The sequence below is a fragment of the Notamacropus eugenii genome, chromosome 2, assembly GCF_028372415.1.
Source record: "Notamacropus eugenii isolate mMacEug1 chromosome 2, mMacEug1.pri_v2, whole genome shotgun sequence".
NCBI lineage: Eukaryota > Metazoa > Chordata > Mammalia > Diprotodontia > Macropodidae > Notamacropus > Notamacropus eugenii.
In genome coordinates, this window is record NC_092873.1 from 31681068 (window position 1) to 31698204 (window position 17137).

General features: G+C 40.1%; 1 protein-coding gene and 1 long non-coding RNA gene across 7 annotated transcripts in view; one reads left to right on the plus strand and one right to left on the minus strand.

Annotated features, from left to right (window-relative positions):
- Window positions 1–11392: 11392 nt before the first annotated feature.
- On the minus strand, window positions 11393–13896 carry LOC140524864 (uncharacterized). Its single transcript, XR_011973859.1, has 2 exons — window positions 13570–13896; window positions 11393–12707 (listed from the first exon to the last, which is right to left on the minus strand). It is a non-coding gene; the product is annotated as an uncharacterized lncRNA (long non-coding RNA).
- A 22-nt stretch (window positions 13897–13918) lies between these two features.
- Window positions 13919–17137, plus strand: part of LOC140524855 (golgin subfamily A member 3-like) — a 71290-nt gene continuing 68071 nt past the window's right edge. For 4 of the 6 annotated variants that reach the window (XM_072639698.1, XM_072639699.1, XM_072639700.1 and 1 more), the window contains exon 1: window positions 13920–14231. The gene's annotated coding sequence lies outside the window, so the exon portion shown is untranslated. Of the gene's footprint in view, window positions 14232–17137 lie in introns of all 6 variants that reach the window. The other 2 variants (XM_072639704.1, XM_072639703.1) reach the window with 2 other exon arrangements.

Consider the following 17137-nt stretch of genomic DNA (forward strand, 5'->3'; position numbering starts at 1 on the left):
AGACCTTGTTACTTCTTAAGGCAATCTTTTTGGACCCTTTGTTGGGAAAGTCTTATCTTGAGCAAAACCTGCACCTTCACCTTCAGCGATCCCATTAATTTTGCATTCTAAGCCAAGGCATGCCATGAAGTGTAACATTAAATAACTTCCAGCACAAGGCACTTTAAGGAAACTATTTTTCTTCCATCCTCAATACTAGCATTTTACTCTGCTGTCATTTGGAAACCCCCAAAATACCTCCCCCACCTCCAGAAGTGCAGGACTCAAATTCTATCTAGAATTCCATTTCTTTACATAAATGCTTTGTCAGTCTATGAAGTTAGAAAAACTTCTCATCCCTATTCCCTGCTAAAAGATAAAGATTTTTAAATCTTAGTCCTTTACATGTAGTGGAAACATATCCTTTCTAGAGAAGAGGTTTTCAAAAATATGGAAGGAATGTGTATACAGCATGAGCTTTTTGAGGCATCTGAAAGTGATCAGAGAAGGACCAATGCTGGAAAGAACACGGGAGGCTTGAGGGGGTGAATATCTATGAATTGATAATTTATGAAATTATGAAATGGGGACAGGCATATCCAGTGTTTCGGATACCTGCCAGAAAACACCATAAGTTGGCAGTGAGAAAGGAGGTGGCAATAACACTTTAATTAAACCGAGGATGGGGCAAAAAATCCTGTAAAAGCAGAGACAAATGATGAAGAGTGATACAGAGACAGATCTCATGGAAACATATGGAGTGGAAGGAAGGCAGGTGGTGTGGAGTAAAGGAGAGCGAAGGGGAGAGGCAGAGAATGTCACTCATGTAACTCTGGGCTAGAGTTAGCCAGCAGAGGCCTGATTCAGATGGAACAGTACTGTAGATGAGGAAGAAGCAAGAGTTTATTTTTTGTGGAAACAGACCAACTATCTATGACAGTTTGGAGATAGTTCATGGACATATCCACATCATCTCAAAGTCATCAACACCTCTTGGATATTCTGCTGATCTGAAACTGCAGAGTCTGGATTTTGTCTGGAATTCACATTTCCCAGCATCAAAATCTTGACATCACAACCTAGATGGTTTCCTCTGATCTAGCACATGTTACCGAGATATAAATTTTCGTTAATGTATGATATAATTTGCAAATCATGCTCCTTTGACCTTTAAGACAGTTTGTACATAACTTTCAGGCTCCTCTTTGCAACCTCATTTCCTGGTATTGTCCCTTTATAGCGGTTACCTATAAATTTACTTACTATATTGATTAGAAGGAGAGGACCAGAATAAGATACAATTTTCACACAATCCACTTCATTTGTTGCCTAATTTTACCAAAACTGTGTCCTGCTTAAACACATTTCCAGCTGGAGCTAAGTCATTAGGAATTCAATATTCCCTAGGTTGAGGTGGCTCAATATCAGTCCTTTAAACAAGTACTTTTTTGGAAGCTATACTTAGGTATTTTGGAACAAACAGCTTGGTTACTTTGTGAAAGCTCCAATGCAATTGTAATTCTCTCTCTTCCATTCTATTTCCAGGCTTCCCAGTCTTTCTCTGAGACCCAGCTAAAATCCCATGTTCTGCAAGAAGCCTTTCTCATTACTGCTACATGTAAGTGACTTCCTTCATTCCTTATCTAATATTTCACTTGATTATATTTTGTTTGCTCATAGTTCTTTGCCTGTTGCTTGCTTATCTGAAAGTTAAAAGGTCATAGAAGGCCACTTACCTTCAGATGAGTACGACATAATTTAGAAAGTGATGGTTTGGGTGGCAAAAGAAGAGAAAGGAGGAAGGAGGGTAAGGGGAACAAAAGGGAGAGGGAAGGCTCCTGTTCCAGGGGTGGGGGAAATCATAGCTTAAAAACTAGAAGTTGATCTGTAGAGAAATATTTCCATTTGCCACTTTTAGAGATGAGGAAACTGGGGCCCAGAGAAGAAACTGTCTGAAGTTAGCAAATGTTTCTTCTAACCCCAAGTCTGGTGCCGTTTCATTGGTTAGAGATTTTAGAAAAGTTAATTGAACAAGCACATTTTATATATGCTAAGTTCTCGTGATTCAAAGAAAGGCAAAAAATAGATCTTATTCTCAAGGACTTCGAATTCTAATTGGGGAAGCAACATGTTCAGAAAGAACCCAGTTTTTATGTCGTCAAACCTATGCCTAAAAGAGTCCCCACTGTGATACAGTCTATGGGAGGTCAGGTGGCCTTTGGAAAATCACTGCTTTACACAAGGCAGACCATTTCAAATTTGAAGAGTTCTAACAATTATTTTTTTTCGGACTGGAAGTCCAAATTTGTCGCTGAGACTTCTACCCACTTATTTTGCTTCCACCCTCTGGAGCCATATGGAACAATGTAAATCCTTTCCCATGTGACACAGTTTTAAATGTTTAAAGACATTGTGTTCCAGTTTTGTCTTCTACAAGTTAAATATCTCCAGTTCAACTGACCTTCTTTCATATGGTGGAATCACTACCATTTACAATCCAGTTTGCACTTCTTTAGGTGCTGTCTAACTTATTTATGGCCTTTCAAAAAAGGAGAACTCAGAATGGAACCCAATGCTCCAGATGTCATCTGACATGGGCAGAGTGCATTGGGACATCTCATTACTAAAAGCTACAATTCCCTTAACGCAGCTCAATCACATTGCCTTTTTTGATTGCCGCATCAGTGTTGACTCAGTTCGACCTTAAATTCTGTTAAAACATTTTCCCCCAAAATAATTATTACCCATGCCTACTTAACTTGTACCTGTAGAGTTGTTTATTGATGGAAAGTACAAATGGTTACAATTTTATTAAATTTGTATCCAATTTTATTTTTAATAATCCAATCCCTATATTCTATTGTGTTAAGATCTATTTTGGATGAATATTTTTTCTTACATTTTGCTAGTTATATCACACAGTTCGAATAATCTAATAATTAGTCATATCCGTCTATGTCTTTGGGTCATTGACAAAAGTATTAAACAAACTGAGCAAAGATGCATGGGACATGGTAATAGAGAATTCTTTCCTGGTTGGCATCAGCTCATTAATCAATACTCTTTGAGGGATGTCATTAATGTTCCAAAGTCATCTAATGTCACTTCTAAACTTATCTCTGCCATCTGATTATACTATACTCTCGATCTTCTCCATCAGAACAACATGAGATAGTTTATCAAACTCTTCACCAAAATCTAGTGTGAGAGGGTATGGGTTCTTTTTGGTTGACCCATGGAGATAATGAGAGCTTATGTGGGTCTGTCTAGATTTGACTTTCAGGGAGGCAAAAGCAGATATTTCTAGAATCTCTTCCTTCCATCCTTCTCCAAGGAGTCTTTGATTCTTGTCAGGAAGGAAAGCAGGAGATTGGAGGTAGTAACTAGTCACTCTGCTCTTCTTAGAAACGGTTAAGATTTATAGTTTCTTCCTTAAATACTGTAAGTCTAGGGGAAATAATTTTTAGGCTTAAGCTACTCTTTTAAAAAAATTTATTTTGAGTTCAAAGTTTTCTCCTTCTCTTCATTCCCCTCCCCCCATTAACTGAGAAGGTAATATGATACCCATTAAAATCATGTAAAATATCTTCACATGACTTATGTTGCAAAACAGCAAGAGAAATGAAGTGAAAAGATATATGCTTCAATCTTCATTCAGAATTAATCAGTTCTCATTCTAGAGGTGAGTACCATTTCTCATCATGGGACTTTTGTAATCATCTTGGATCACTATATTAATTAGAGTAGCCAAGTCTTTCATCGTTGATTAATGTTACAACAATGCTATTACTGTGTACAGTACTGTGTAGTTCTTCTCACTTCATTTTCATCAGCTCCCAGATTTTTCTAAAACCATCGAGCTCATCATTTCTAACAGCACAATAGTATTCCATCACAGTCATATACTACAACTTGTTCAGTCATTCCCCAACTTATGAGCAGCTTCTCAATGTTCAATTTTTCACCACCTTTAGAGCAGCTACAAATGTTTTTGTATATATGAATCATTTTCCTTTTCCTTTGATCTCTTGGGGTTATAGAACTAGTACTTCTACTTCTGGGTCAAAGAATTTGATAGCTCTTTGGTCTTAATTCCAAATTGCTCTCCAAAAAGGTTGGAACATTTCATAACTCCACCAATAGTGCCATAGTGTAACTACTCTTCTACATCCCCTCTAACGTCTATTATTTTTGCTTTCTTTCATATTAGCCGGTCTGGAAAGCATCTGAGACTTGTTCTGACTTGCATTTCTCAGATTCTTAGTGATTTAGAGCATTTTTATGACTCTTGATAGTTTTGATTTATTCTTCTGAAAACTTGTCTGTACCAACTGGATAATGGTTCCTATTTCTATAGATTGGGATCAGTTCCCCATATATTTGGGAAATGAAACTTTTATCTGAAGCAACTTGATGTCCAATATTTTCCCGTTTCCTGCTTTAACTCTAATTTGGACTAAATTAGTTTTATTTGTTTAAAATTTTATTACATGCAATCAAAATTAGCCATTTTACTTCCCTTGCTATCTATCGATTTTTTGGTCATAAAATTTTCCTTATCTGCCAGGTAACTTTGTCCCACGTTCCCCTAATTTGCGTATGATATCACCTTTGTCTTTCAACTTTTTCTCAGTACACGGTGAGAGAAATTGGTTTATGACTGGTTTCTGCCAAATTGCTTTCCAGTTTTCTCAGAACTGCTTTTTGGTCAAATAATGACTTTTTGTCCCCAAGGTTTGAATTTTTAAGTTTATCAAATTCTAGATGGCAGTGGTCATTTACCTCCCTCTATTGTGCACTTAATCTTTAACACTGTTTTACTATTGTCTTACCCAATGCTAGATTGTTTTGATGACTGTCACTTTGTAATATAGTTAAATCTACCTTCTGCCTGTATTTTCTATTGATTTCCTTGATATTCTTCACCTTTTGTTGTTCTACACAAATTTTGTTACTATTTCATCCAACACTATAAAATAACAGGGTAATTTGATTGGTATGGCACTGAAGAAATAAATGTCAGTAGAATTGTCTTTTGAGTTATATTGGTTTAGTCTGCCCACAAGCAATGAATAGTTCCCAGGTTATTTAGATCTTTTTATGTGAAAAGTGTTCTAAAATTGTATTCATATAGTTTTGTAAGTGTGTCTCTTCAAGTAGACTCCAAGTATTTTATACTGTCTGTAGTTATTTTAAATGGAATTTCTCCTTCCTCTTAATACTGCGTTTTGTTGGTAAAGTTTGGAAACGGTGATGATTTATTTGGGGTTTATTATATTTCCTGAAAATTTTCTGGAAATTTTAATTGTTTCAATTTGTTTTTTTTTGCTTGATTGTCTAGTTCTTCATTATCCACAAAGAATGACAGTTTTGTTTCCCCACTGTCCATTTTTATTCCTGCAATTTCTTTTTCTTTTATTATTATAGCTACAATTTCCAATGTAATAATGAATAGTGGTGGTGATAATGGACATCTTTGCTTCACACTTGATCTTCTTGGAAAGCCTTCTAACTTATGTCCATAACAAATGTATGCTCTTGGTTTTAGAGTGATACTACTTACCATTTTAAGAAAGGCTCCATTTATTCCTATGCTTTCTGATGTCTTTAATAGGAATGGATGTATTTTGTTAAAACCTTTTTCTGTATTCATTAGTATAACCATATGATTTTGGTTGTTTTTGTTACTTAGATGTCAACTACACTTATAGTTCTAGTGATGTAAAACCAGTTCTGCATTCCTGGTATAAATTCCACCTGATCACAGTGTTATGATCTTTGTGATATATTGCTGTAGTTTCCTTGGCGTTTTTTTTTCTTTGAATTAGGAGTTCTGGAATTTGACAGTAATATTCCTAGGAGTTTCTATCTTCATATTTCTTTCAGGAGATGATTCCTGAATTTATTTTTGATTTTCTATTTTGCCTTTTGATTCTAGGAAATCAGTATAGATTTTCCTTAAAATTTCTTGAAATGTGTCTAGGTTCTTTTTTATGGCTTTTAAAATTTCCTCCCATTGATCTACTTTTCAATTCACTTGTTTTTCCAATGAAATACTCATTTTTTCATACATTTTCATTCATTTGTCTTTATTCTGTTCCCTGATGTCTCATGGAGCCATTATCTTCTATTTGCCCAATTCTATTTTTTTTGAGGCAATTACGGTTAAGTGAATAACCTAGGGGCACAGAATTAGCAAGCGTCTCAGGCTGAATTGGAATTCAGGTCCTCCAGTCTTGAAGGCAAGAAAGTATTCTATCCACTGTACCATCTAGCTGCTCCTTAATTCTAATCTTTAATTAATCATTTTCTTCACTGAGGTTCTAAGGTTCTTTTTCCATTTGGACAATTCTACTTCTTAAAAGGTTTTTTCATCAGCCTAGTTTTGTATCTCTTTTACAATTTGCTCAATTAAGTTTTGTAAGGTATTTCACCCTCCCTCAACCCGTTATTTTCTGCTCATCTTTTACCAAAATGTTTCTCTTTTCATAATTGTCTTGCATCGCTCTCCCATTCTTACTTGGTTTTTAACATAATTTTTCTTTTGCTCTTTCTTTATCTCACTCAGAAATAATTTTTGAGCTTGTGTCTAGTCTGCATTTTTTCTTTGCGGCTTTGCTTCCAAATCTTTTTCTGCCAATGGCTTCTGAGTTTGTTATTGATTTGCCATTGCCAAAGCAGCTTTTTATGGTCAGGGTCTTTATTTGTTCTTTGCTCATTTTTCCAGCTTTTTTTTTATTGACTTTGAACGCTTTATATTAAAGTTGGGAAGTAGGAGAGCTGTCCCTAGCTCGTTTTTTCTCAATCTGCTGTTTTCACAAATAATTCTTTGTGAAAATTTAGGGTTTCCAAGGTGTTGGAATGCAGAAAGACGCAGTCAATGCTACAACCTTCAAACCAAAGATCTGACAACACCACTGCACTCCTGCATGCCACCCCCACCAATGTCAAAGACCTTTTTTCATACCTCTTAAGTAAGCTGTCCTGTTCTGAAAAAAATATCTTACCCTGAGCTTTTGTTAGCTATACTACTCCAAAATTTAATTTGAGGGATTATTTTGAAGTTTTTGGTGTGGAATGTTAGGAGAGTTCAGCAGGAATGCTTATCTTGGTTGCACCCTCCCAGCTTCACTTTGGATAACTATTCCTTAATGGGAAAGAGGGTCCCAAGCACTGTGTGTGTGTGTGCGTGTCTCTCTCTCTCTCTCTCTCTCTCTCTCTCTCTCTCTCTCTCTCTCTCTCCCTATCTCTCTCCCTCTCTCTCTCTCTCTCTCTCTCTCTCTCTCTCTCTCTCTCTCTCTCTCTTTCTCACACACACACACAATGTGTAGATGTGTGCATTCACTAGTGCATGTATAGGACGATACATTTAGTTATATCTACACATACACACAGGCATATATGTATGCACATATGAACGTACATGTGTGCATACACACATATACATATCTCCAAGTTTGACCCCATTCTGACGAAATGTGTATTTCACAATGGACAAATATAGCATAGCAGATAAATCCATTTGTCCAGGTTAACAAATTGGAAATTAGAGAAAAAATATGTAGAATATATGACAATCAATATACACAGTAGATGAGTCCTCCCATTGGGATTAAAAGAATTCAGCTCAACCAAGTGAGAGAGTCTCAGATATCTCCTATTCTGCACTCTTGTGATTCCAGTCTTCATAATTTTTCGAAGATCCCTGATAGTGATCAAGCAATCATTTTTTCCTCCAGTATCTGAGGATGTGTGTGAATCAATACTTGGACTGATTAAAGACAACAAAGTGACCTTATTATCTTAGACCTCACGTTCCTAGTAGCCATTTTTGCTCTGTTTTTTTTTTTCTAATCCAAGTCATGCTCCTTGGCAGAGAAAACAGAAGCAAAATAAACATTGGAGAAACACTTCAGCCCATAGACCTCTTGCCAGTAATTGTCTCATCCATCTGGAAGAGCTGTCTTTATACCTACCTCCACTCATCCTCTTTCCTCTCACATGGCTTTAGAAACAAAAATTCTCATTTTCCTGCATTTAGCTTTCGTGGGCTAACTTGCTTCTGATTAAGGTAAAAGAGGATTCTTCAGATCAGCACTTTAACTTTGAGCTCATGTGAGACTAAATCAGTCTTAGAAATTCAAAGCTAGTAATTTATAAATTACCAATTAATTTAATAAAAATGACTGTATAAAGAAACAGAACTATGGAACTATAACCATCACTATATAACTATATATAAATATGTATATTCATATATGTCTGCATACATGTATATAGATATATAGATATGTATATGTCAATATATATAGATAGGTAGATAGATATGTGTATATATATCTATATATAGAGATGTATATATGTGTGTGTATGTGTAGATACACACACACATACACACATATATACAACTGTATATATGTATGCAGTTATATGCAGGAGATCTTCCCTGTGTGAACATGATTGGTACCTGGAAAAGGCCACTTCAAGCAAATCAATGGACAATATAGACCGGTATGTTTCATTGAAACAGTGGGAAAAATTTTGTTTCTGACCCTTTATTATACATTTTATTATTCTAGGACACTGGCTCTGGAGTCACATCATTTCACTCCAAATCACACCTCTGTCATTTGCTACTTAGGTGACTTTCAGCGTTAATTAACCTCCTTCGCCCTTCATTTCCTCATCATAAAATGAGGACTCAATAACTAAAAGCTGGAGGACACTAAACGATTTTTAAGGTCTCTTTCAATTCTACACTTACAATCCTGAAAAATGAATCTAAAATCTACGAACAGAAATTTATTTTATTTTATGTTTAACACAACGTTGGTGATGACTGCAACCCAGAGGTAATTCTTAGAATGAACAGAGATTAAATGTTACCAGAGAAAAAAGGGTTTCATCAATGTCCCCAAGATCTTCTTATATTCGTATCATTCGCTTCTGAAATATCTACTGACAATTAGGAAGAAAAGGACCAGACAAAGACAAAATAGGATGGTCTTGGAAATATGTCAGTCTTAAGTATGAATGGTGGCATCTAATTGTATAAGTGGTCAATCCCTGAATATATATTCATGTTACAATTTTGGTTTGCCTCATCAACTTCCAGGGGAGGCAGCGTTAACGGATCTCTGTAGCATGAAATTTTGTGTTCAGATTGTGCCAGTAAAACGCACTAGACTATTACCATCACCTTTCAATTATTTGGGCAATATTCTGTGATCATAAATAGCAAGATAATTTCTCATCTGCGGACTGGTTAAAGTTTTCTCACTGGGAGTCCCCTAAGCAGCTCCCATGAAACAAATCCAGACTCAAACAAAATGTAACCTCATAACTTGGAGGACTCAAATAATAAATACCCAAATGATGACTAACATGTATTTGTATGTATATGAATACATAGCTTTTTCTGACTAAAATAAAATAAATAATAAAGTATTTAAATAGATGTATGCATACATACACAAATATGGAATTCATTGCTTCATTACTTGGCCATGAATTTATCTATTTATAATTACTTCTAATAAATAGGTTTGTGGGGGTGTGTGTATAAAAAATGATCAATTTTATTTCCCCACATTTTGAATTAAGCACCACTGTGTGCTAGAAAGTGCACTGAATTCCAAAAGGCGTCCCTTGTTTCAATGGAGAGTGGCAGAGCCCATTAAAGGCTCTGCCCGAACCCCAGTAAGCGTTCCTTGTGCACGAGTTGAACCTCAGCTATAGGGCAAGGAGAGGGGAAAGCTCAGCAAGCTTAAGGGAAAAGAAAGCTCACCTTGACTTGGAGAGGACTTGAGATGTCAGATTATCCTCTGGAGGAGTCGCCAAAAATATGATGAGGGTCAAGAAAGGTTCAGGAAGCGCTAGAGATCCCTGTCAACCTAGTCTGGAAAGGATTCACTGGACTGAAACAATCTTAAGTCAAGTAGGCAAAACAGTTTATTATTATTACACTTTTTAGCGGGCAAGAATACTTAGGGAACCTGCCATTTAAAGGAATTATAGATAAAGTTTATACAGATTATTGTATAGTAAGATGGGTGCCAAATACGCTAACTAGGTATTCTGTGGTGTGATTAGGGAGTAGTCAGTTCTTAAAAGAACATGTACTTTAGGTATGTACTGTGTAGGTATTTTACTCAATATTTATCGGGAAATAGCCCAAGGGGGAGCTACATGGAGGTGTGGTTTTAAGTCTGAAACGTCACTAAGTCAAACGATAGTCAGGATTGATCATAAAAAATCATACTTCTGTCACCAATGTCTTCTTAGACAAGATTTATGTAAAGGAGCTCACATAAATCTAAGTTGAAGATGCATATCACTGGTCAGCGAGGAATTAATGTCGCCATGAACCAGTGCACAGCTAGTTTAGTCAGCACGCAGCTGGCTCTAAGTGATAAATTCTATAGGTGCAGCTGGCTACTATGGTAGGAAGGGAAATAACGGTTCCTGCTGGGGCAGGCTGTCCTTGAACTGGAGGGAGACTGACTGAGAGAGTGTTTTGAGGTTAGAGAGAAATGTGATTTTAAAGAGAAATGTGATTTTTAAGAGAAATGTGATTTTAGAATTGGGGTCCAAGCACATGCACCCAAGCACCCCATCATAGTCATCCACCAGTTGTGAGTCCTCACTGCGTTATTCCTGCTCTCTCAGGGGAATTTGTGGTTAGCTCCTCAACCACAGCATGAAGTCTCTGGAATATTTAGGGTCTGGTTCTTCCTGCAGGCAGGACTGATGTGGGTAGAAACAGTGCCCTGAGAGGTAAAGTAATATTGATTGACTTTGTGAAGCCCTTGGTGCCCTAAACATCTCCCCTTACCACAACCTCCCCTTATCCTGGACCATATGATTCCCCATTCTCACCCCTCATCCTGGGGAAACAAAAAATTCCTGTTCCTACCCCTGATCCTGGGGAATGGGATTTCCTTACCATGTGTCCATCATAGTCCTCACCCTGTGTCTTTATCTTGCAAGACCCTAGATCTCCTACACCCACAAGGAAACCCTAAAGTCATCCTACATAAAACTGGTCCTTTTTCTAAAGCAAGGCCTTTGTTTAGCTCCTTACTAAATCTCAGCTTCTGCATCAATAAACCTCCCAATGGCTACAGAGAAGATCTAAGTGAATTCATTCACATTCTGAAGCAGTTCTCCCATCTCTCTTTCTTCAACAGGACCTGAGAGAATTCCAACACATGTTGGAATGATTACATGTAGAGGGCATGGCAGACTTTTTGATGATCTGTTTTCCTGGACAAACATTAGTCACTACAATTCAAACTGCTTCCTTTTTTCCTCTGTTCTCTAAGATGGTGTCTTCTTTTTCTTGACACCATTGCAGTCATAGTCTGTGGATTCTCCTGGTTCTGTTTACTTTGTATGAATGAGGAACAAAGAATGAATGGGAAAGCTTTTATTAGACGTTTATGAAATGAACTGGGAATACATTTAGAAAAGTAAGTCTGTCCTCAAGGAGTTTATATTTGAAGACAAAAAATAGAGGACATTCCAATTGTGAGTCAGATGGAAAGAGCTTCATTGACCTCAGGTTGCAGCATACAAAGGACCACAGGTGAGTATTTCTTAGCAATAAAAAGTTCAGAGGTTTCACTCTGGTGCTGGAGTTGCAGTTTCGCTTTTAAGCAAGGCTCCCTGACTGAGGCCAAAGTATTTGAGGCTGAACAGTGAGGAGCCAATTTCCAGGAAGGAAGGAGGGAAAAGATGGGGAGCTATGAGAAGGCTTTGGAGGATGCCTTTAGGAGGGGTTGGAAGGAAGATCAGTCATGCTGGTCACTCATGGCAGGTAGGTCCATGGTCTCTGCCTCTCATTATATATATATATATATAATACACACACACACACACACACACACACACACACACACACACATCCCTCCACTGTTTAGATTGATCTGGTCCTAGTAGGTGCCATGGCTGCATTGACATTGAGGCTGAAAACCAAAATTGTTCCACCTTCATGGTAGCAGTCTTGTCCTTTGTGGAAATGGTAGCATGTGGAAAGTCTGATCTGACAACCAAGCTCTTGATCATGGATAGATCTTTCCTGTCATCACAGGATTCCCATGTGAAGACAGGAATAGCCATTTACTACCTTCAGCAGGGGGAAGCAGCTAGATGATTAAGTGAATAGAGTGCTGGGTTTTGAGTCAGGAAGACCTGAGTTCAAATGGCCTCAAACATTTACTGTGTGCCCTTGAGCAAGTCACTGAACCCAATTTGTCTAAGAGCCAACTAGGTGGCTCATGGTGTAGAGTACTGGGCCTTTAGGAGTCAGGAAGCTCTTAGGTCACATGGCCTCAGACATTTACGACCTGTGTGGCATTCTGCTCCCACAGTTCCTCATCTCCACAGAGTGGGAAGGCAAGCTTCATTTCCTAAATCTCTTGGACTAATCTCGAAGCTTAGTCATCAGAATTACAATGCTACTGTCTTTGGGCGTTTCATTTCCACTGTGATTTTCCTTTTTTGTGCTGTCCTCCTGATTATGTTCACTTAATTCAATTAGTCCACATACTTTTTCCCATCTTTCTCTGAATACCTGTCATGCACTATTCCCCTTTTGTTTTCTTTTCCATTTTTTTTCAGACCTGGGATTTTACTAGCAATTCTAGGTGTGTTAACTCCTTCCACTTGCGTAGATTCAATAACTCATCCGCAATCTTAGGGGCTTCTAGGAGAGCTGCCTCAGAACCCTGAAAGGTTAAATGACAATCCAATGGTTATACAGTTTGAATATGGCAGGGTAGAACCTGAACTCTCATTTTCCTGAACTCAAGGTTAGCCTTCTATCTACTGTGGCCTCCTGTGTCTCATCATTTTTTTCTGTGCAAATAATCTAGCACTTTCATGTAGGTATGTATTAGGTACATTTTGAAGAATTTATTTTATTGCTTTTTTCAGAAAGATATCTACCTTTTCTCGTCCAATTGCCCTACTCCTCATTGAGAAAGAAACCAAATCAAAACTCCTATTATGTGCTTGTCAAGTCAAGCAAAATAAATTTCTGCATTGGCCATGTTAAAAAAAAATAGTCTCATTCTGTACTCTAGCCTTACTTATAATCAGCTGAACCTGACATATCTTTTCCCAAACAACTGCTGTAACTCCCTCAGCCCCCACTCTAATAAAAGCATCAATAGGGCAATTGCAGTTCTGCACAGGCTGGGCTCGAACCCAGGGCTGCCTGGTTAAGGCCAGCTCCACCCTCCCTGTGCCAGGCTCCCTGTCCCAGAGGAATCATTGCCCTGTCCTCCTGAAGGGAGAATCAGAGGAGAGAGGAACCTAGACTGCGTTTGTCCCAGGGCGTCCATCAGGCATCAGAGCACCAACATGGTGCTGGCTTTCAGTCTGGGCTTCACAGAATTATTCATGGCTGGCAGACACTTGGGAAGTTATCAAGACCGAAGTCTGCGTTGTACAGAAGAAGGAACTGGGGCTCAGAGAGGAAGTGCTTTGCCCACCTTCACAAATGGAAACAACAGAGCGGGTCCAGGATTCGACGTTCGAACCCAGTTCCTCCCAATCCACATGCCCCACCCTCCCCTTAGGTTTCACCTGGCCCCCATCGCCTTCCCCCGTCTTCTATGCATCCTGTCACAGCTCCAGGCTCCAAAGAACCTCCAGCACAGGAAGCAGCCAGCCCAGGGCTCAGCCACCCTCGCGATCTTGAGCTGTGGACCCCTCCCGCGGAGACCTAACTGACCTGGCACGTGTGCACTCGCCCAGGCTTAGCTTTACCGTTGGGCCCATGCGCGTGACTCCTGCATCTGGAGAACGCGTGCTCATTTCGGTCCCCCTCGAGGCGTTGCTAGGGCTACAGCCGTCTCTAGGATCGATTCCTTGCTGTTACTGGCTTAGGAGTCACTTCACTTGGAGCGGTTGACGTTCTTTTTGGAGAATAGGTGAGGGCCCAGAGGAGGCCAATACATCAAGGGAGAACTCCTCGTGACTTCCCCCACCCTCTCTGTGACCCCCTGCCAACATGAAGAACATTTCTAACATCTTTAGGAGGAGCGTTGTGTCCCCATCTTCCTCCTCCTCCTCCTCCCCCCGCGCAGGGACAGCGGGGTCCCACCCTTCGGCCCGGATTCTTACATCATCAGAGTCAAGGACCTCGATAAGATACACAAAGCTGCCGAGCTTGGGGATGTGAAGAAGGTGCAGGAACTGCTGCTCCACGAAAAGGCCGGAGTCGACGATCTGGATAAAAAGGGCAGGTGAGAGGGCGGTGGGGGAGAGTGAAGGGAAGGCCCCCAGGAACAGCCTCAGACACCCCCCCCTCCACGGGGGCGCCTGTGCCTCGGCTACCCCTTGGCCAAGCTCTTCCCCTCAGCATCTGGGACAGAGCAGGGTCAGGCTCTGCCTGCTGGAGAGTGGATCCCAATCGTGACCACTGGCGTCCCCTCCCCCTCCTGCCTACCATTTTGAATGAAGGGAAACTCCTTCACTTTTTCCTTTAGCCAGCCTCCAGCTGACTTCCGCCTCCTCAGTGGTGAGGTGGGAGCAAATGCTACCCTGTTCTAGTGAAATGTTGTTTTCAGCCTTTCAGTTGTGCCTGACTCTCTGGGAAGACTTTGGGAGATTTCCCTGGCACAGATACTGGAGTGGTTTTCCATTTCCTTCTCCTGGTCCTTTTACAGATGAGCAAATTGAGGCAAATAAGGTTAAGTGACTTGCCCGGGGCCACACAACGAATATTTGCCTAAGGCTAGATTTGAAGCCAGGAATATGAGTCTCCCTGATCCAAAGCCAGCACTCCTATCCCCTGGGCCACCTAGCTGCCCCATCTGGAGAAATATGGTCACTGTATGTGGAATGTAAAAGCAACAAGGCAGAAAAGAAATTTCTGCTTTTATTAATCGCGTTCTATGTGTCAGTCACCCAGCTAATCACAACCGATAGAAAGAAATCTGGAGGCTGTCTCTGCTTGCTAGGAGGTCAGTCGAATGGAGATGGTAATCTACAAGGGAGGCTAGGAAGGAGAGGATCAGATACTTAGGAGGAGATCCGGGGAAAACTAGTGTTACAAAACGAAGACTGTAGGGAATATCAAGCAGATAAGTGTTCTAGTTTGACAAGGCTTCAAAGAGATCAAGTCGGATGAGAAATGAGAAAAGACCATTAGATTTGGCAGTTAAGGCAGCATTGGTATCTTTGGAGATTTTACAAGCCAGACTAATGTTAAAAGAAAGAGTCCAGAAAGGAAGTGGAGACACGTGTTTTCAGGAATCCTCTTAGAGCACAAATTAGGCAAAAATGCCAAGAGAAATGTGAGATGAGAGTGAGGACAGGTTGACGAAGTAAAGATGTTTTTGGGAATGGGGAAGGAGGGAAGTAGCCATTAGGCAGGGAAAGATTGAAGAAAGCAAGAATAGGAATGAGAGAGGGGCGATACGCTGGAGGAGATAAGATAGAATGCGATGAGTTGGACCTATAGAAGCATTTTCTTTTTTTTTTTTTCCTCTTTCCTTGACTTGTCTAATAGCTTTTTTTTTTAATTTAACTTTTAACATTTATTTTCACAAAATTTTGGGTTACAAATTTTCTCGCCTTTTATCCCCTCCCCCCCAAACCCAGGCATTCTAATTGCCCCTGTGACCTATGTGCTCTCTCCTCTATCCTCCCTCCCTGCCCTTGTCTCCGTCTTCTCTTTTGTCCTGTAGGGCCAGATAGCTTTCTTGACCCCTTAACCTGTATTTCTTGTTACCCAGTGGTAAGAACATTACATTTGGTCCTAACACTTTGAGTTCCAACTTCTTTAGCTCCCTCCCTCTCCACCCCTTCCCCTTGGAAGACAGGTAATTCAATATAGGCCAAATCTGTTTAGTTTTGTGCCAGGCCTAGAGGCCTGTGGGCTACCCGAGTCTTACCTTACCTCTATCGGAGGTCTTCGGTTGGCCAAACCGGATGCTCGTATGAGAGAAAGGACGTTCCAGAGTCGAACAAGGGTTGAGCTTTATTTCAGGGTCTAGTTACAAGTGCAGGGGAATTCTTCCTTAGGAGGGAGCGAAGAATCTCCCAAGGAGGCAAAGATCTTATAATAAGAGATTGGAAGTAGAAGTGTAAGTGGGGAGAGAGGGGGAGGGGAGAGAGGAAAAGCGGAGCCTTGTTGTCCTCACACGTGGCCCCTCCGCCCAAGAGAACTTTCTGGCTTTCCTGATCCTACTTAAGCTCTCCAGCCGCATAGTTTGCATCTGAATATCGTGCTGTTAGGTGTGCCCAGGTCCGGGACAATCTCGAAGGCGGGGAGAGCTCTCTCCCATCACGTTTTTCACGGGAAGAGGCGGAAATACACGAGATAGCTCGGTTCACCTCGATTCCCAGTCGTTTCCTGGGGGGGCCTCGTGAGAACTCTAAGATTTAGAAGTTCCCACCTTTACCCGCCCGAGGCTGTCCACATGGAATTGAGCTTCCATCTCCAGCAGTTTTGCAAATGATTTCCATACTAGTTGTGTTGTATAGGACTAACTATATTTCCCTCCATCCTATCTTGTCCCCCATTACTTCTATTTTCTTATGGTCCTTTCCCTCCCCATGAGTGTCGACCTCGTATTGCATTCTCCTCCCCCTGCCCTCCCCTCCATCTTCCCCCCCACCCTGCTTGTACCCCTGTCCCCCACACTCCTGTATTATGAGATAGGTTTTCCTATCAAAATAAGTGTGCATTATATTCTTTCCTTTAGTGGAATGTGATGAGAGTAGACCTCATGTTTTTCTCTTCCCTCCCCTCTTTATCCCACCACTAATAAGTCTTTTGCTTGCCTTTTTTATGAGAGATAAATTGCCCCATATAACTTCTCCCTTTCTCCTCCCAATATTTCTCTCTCACTGCTTGATTTAATTTTTTTTTAAAGATATGATCCCATCCTCTTCAATTCATTCTGTGCACTCTTTCTCTATGTATGTGTGCGTGTGTGCATGTGTGTGTGTGTACTCCCACCCAGTGCCCAGTTACTGAAATGTTTCAAGAGTTACAAATATTGTCTTTCCATGTAGGAATGTAAACAGTTCAACTTTAGTAAGTCCCTTATGACTTCTCTTTGCTGTTCACCTTTTCATGGTTCTCTTCATTCTTGTGTTACAAAGTCAAACTTTCTTTCCAGCTCTGGTCTTTTCATCAGGA